The sequence below is a fragment of the Protobothrops mucrosquamatus genome, unplaced genomic scaffold (genome assembly GCF_001527695.2).
Source record: "Protobothrops mucrosquamatus isolate PMUCROS unplaced genomic scaffold, P.Mucros_1.0 scaffold16052, whole genome shotgun sequence".
Taxonomy (NCBI): Eukaryota; Metazoa; Chordata; class Lepidosauria; order Squamata; family Viperidae; genus Protobothrops; species Protobothrops mucrosquamatus.
In genome coordinates this window covers 473-4,391 of record NW_015401817.1, presented here as the reverse complement: position 1 = coordinate 4,391, position 3,919 = coordinate 473, and the positions used below count along the sequence as shown (strand labels likewise).

The 3,919-nt window shown below is 36.4% G+C and overlaps 1 pseudogene; it reads right to left on the bottom strand.

The window, feature by feature from the left end:
- Positions 1 to 1,329: 1,329 nt before the first annotated feature.
- Positions 1,330 to 3,365, bottom strand: LOC107301730 (annotated as a pseudogene).
- Positions 3,366 to 3,919: the final 554 nt, after the last annotated feature.

The window sequence follows — 3,919 nt, the reverse complement described above, 5'->3', positions numbered from 1 at the left end:
TGAGAAGCTCAGCTGTGTTCTAGACGAACTCAAACATTGATTACAACTAAAAAATCAACTACACAGAATATAATAGAAAAAGTGGAACAATTAAATATTATGACAGAAGATTCAACTGATCAATAAATACAGTTAATGGAAAACCCAAAAAGGGACTGACAATATGGAAAAGGGAAAAGACTTCCTATATAAATCAGAAGAAACCTGAGGATCAAGAAGAACAGACTGAAGAGAAGATAAACAGTTCAGGACAACTATGTCAAGATGGAAAAATAGAGAGACAATTTGTTAGTCCTCTCAAAAAAAATAGCAACCGGATAGTTTTTTTCTACGTCAAACAATATACACAACAACACAGGGAGATTTATTTGACGACTCAAAAGCACAGACAAGGAAGATGATTTGGCAAAGAAAGAAAGCTAGAATAAGACTGAAGAAAATTGGAGCTTTGACTTATTAATGAGAATTAAAATAGAATATACTCAAATAGATAAGATATGTACTTTGAATACTAGATATTGTTATGAGTTGAGATAAAGAAAACTTTGGTCATTTAAAACTTGGAAGTATAAATATTAACAGTTAAATTTGAACCTTGATTTGCTTATAAAGGTTAAATGTAAAGGTAATTAAGATATATATAAGCTAAAAATCTATTGATGAATGTAATAAATATGTTTTTACTTAGTGGTAATAATAAAAATTACTAGCTTAAATATGAGATAGTAGATATTAAGAGAAAAAGAGAGGAAGTATTAAATGTTGAAATAAGAGAAATTTTGGTTACTAAATTTAAGATATTTGGAAATTACCAGAAAATAAGAATGTTATATTGTATTATTAATTAGTTGATGTAAGATGGTGAGAATTCAATTAGATAAGACATGTATCCTGAGCATTAAATCCTGTGATGAATTGTGATAAAGGGAATTGGGGTTATTTAAAACTTGGAAATTATAAATATTAAATGTTAAATTTAAATATTAATGGGAAACTAAAAATTGGGAAAAATTAACTAGGACATTGTCTAAAAAGATTGAATGTTAAAATAACTAGGATATGTATAAACTAAAAATTATTGATAAATGTAAGAAAGTTATTTTTATTTAATCGATATAATAAGAATTGTATTAGTTGAAATATGAGACAGTAAATACCAAGGGGAAAATAGAGGAAATATTTAATGTAATAGTTTGAGATCTGTACTAAAGATATTTGTATGTTATTGAATTATTGATCAACTCAGCCGCCACGTTGCTTTTCAAATATTTAAATGTAAAACTAGAAAATCAATAAAATTTTCTATAAAAAAAAAAAAGAGAGAGAGGCCAGCAAGAAGAGGCTGGAAACAGAGCAGATAGCATTGATCAGCTAGACATTGTTCGAGTCCACCAGGAGCATGAAGGTCTCCCCTGACCTATGGAGGTGAATATCTGTTTTGGTGACCTGGACGTATGTCACCAATGACACACTGAAGGTGACTGTAGTTGAAAGTTGAGGTTTCCCATGATCCTTCACAAGAACTAGCAATCTCTGGATTTTGCTTCCTTCTAACTTCATCCAAAGAATATTTGGCACTCACCTCACCACTATATTGCCCCACTGTCCATGGGCCATTGTTTTCTTAAATCAGTTCATACTTTAGCCAGGCATTGTAGCTAGAATCCGTACCCAAGGCATGGAATGTGCCTACAATATGCCCAGGCATCACGGGGACCACTAGAAGAATCGGGTTCTCTTCCGATGATCCTGACATGGCAGGTGCATTGTCGTTCTCATCCAGCACAAAGACCTGAACAGTTGCATTGCCACACAAGGAGGGCATTCCAGCATCCTTGGCTCTCACCTGGAACTCCAGCAGTTTCAACTCCTCATAGTCCAAGGACTGCAGAGCATAGAGCTTTCCACTCTCCGAATGTACAGAGATGTAGCTTGACAATGGCCACAGCTTCTCGCCTATCCAATACGTGATCAGGGCATTCTCAGCTATGTCTGGGTCCGAGGCAGATACTGTGAAGATGTGAGCACCAGGGGGATTGTTCTCCTTCACAAAGACTGTGTAGGAGGGCTGTGAGAAAGCTGGAGCATTATGATTTACATCACTGATTGAAAGCCTTAGGATTCAGGTGGTGGACAGTGATGGAGTTCCTTGATCTTGTGCAGTGATTTGTAGACTGTACTCAGCAACATGTTTCCGATCTAGGTGCTCATTTAGCACCAATGAATAGTAATTTTTGCCAGTTGACACTAGCCTGTACGGGATCCCAAGTGGCCACAAAAAAGTGCTCACTTGTCCATTGGCACCAGTATCCCTGTCCAAAATAGTAATCAGAGCTATCACCATCCCCAATGGCGAATCCTCTTGAATAGTTATCAACAAAGACACCCCTGTGATTTCTGGAGGATTGTCATTGAGATCCAGAATCTCGATCAAAACTTTGCAGTGTCCTGATAATGGAGGATTTCTGTTATCTTTTGCCTCAACATGTATTTCATAGAAATTCCTTTCCTCAAAGTCCAAATGTCCTTTCACATATATCTCACCAGTTTGATGATCAAGGATGAATTTTTCTTTCCCATTGGTAGGAGAAAAATTACTTGAAATGTATGTAATTTCTCTGTTTGTCCCCTCATCTAAATCTGTTGCATTTACCTTAAATATTACCTCATTTTCTGAGTTTTCTAAAATCTGGACATTATAAACTGACTGGTTAAATACAGGAAGGTTATCATTTGCATCTAGCACTTTGATCCCTAACTGCACTGTACCAGTGAGTTGTGGGTCACCTACATCGGTGGCTAAAAGACATACGTAAGCGATGAACAGCACATTCTTCTCTATCAAGAGGTTTATTTAAATCAAGAAATAAAAAGACACTATGTTCATAAGTTTCTATTACTAGACTGAAGAGTAGGTTGGGATTAAGTCTGTAGCTAAGCAGAGAGTTTGCAGCAATATCAGCATCGGAGGTTCCCTCTAGGGGAAAACGTGAATTATGAAGACTAGACTCTGCAATAGTAAATTGCCTCTCTGTAACAGGGAAGATTGGGGCATTGTCATTTATGTCTATTATCTCCACCTCTATGTGAAAAATCCTTAATGGTTTCTCCACAAGGGCATCCAGATGAACAATGCACATAGCCCTCTTGTCATAAAGCTTCTCCCTGTCAATCTGAGAATTCACAAACAAAATCCCATTCTGCACATTTACTTGGAAATATTCCCTTTGTTCCTTGGAGACCAACTGAAACATCCGAGACACAAGTTCATCCACCTCTAGACCCAGATCCTGGGCAATGTGGCCCACAAAAGTGCCCTGCTGGGATTCCTCCTATATTGAGTAATAGAGCTGGCGGTTCCCCATTCCCCAAAGAGTATGGAGGAGAGCTAGCTGCAGCAGCGATACCTTCCCAGAATCCACTTTCCACACAAGCATGGCAAAACTGGAAACCTGTTTTTCTTTTTTAAAAAACAAACAAATCCCTTTCTTATAGGATTCAGGAGCAGAGCCCCAGTCCCACCTGTGAACTGATGGTGCTAGAATCTTTTCTAGTGGTTTTGCAACTGATAGCTGGTGCCTTTTTAATGATTCCATGAGTAGGAGACCAGGAGGGCAGAGCTCTGCATTTTCAGCTTTACTTAGCTATTCATCGAGACAACAGTGACCCCTTGTGATAGCCTTCTGAAATTCTTCCATTGTTTTAATACAATTATTATAACCATTTTATAATACTTATAAATGTTGTAAACTTCTCAAATAATATTGATAATGTTATGCAATATGTTTCATTTTATACACCTTTCTTCTTCACTTATATTAATTTGTCTAACTCATTGTCTTACATTAATGCAGCAGCTTGACATTTGCTTAATGTTTCCATAGTCTATTTTTAATAAGATTATATTTTTTCATGTTTG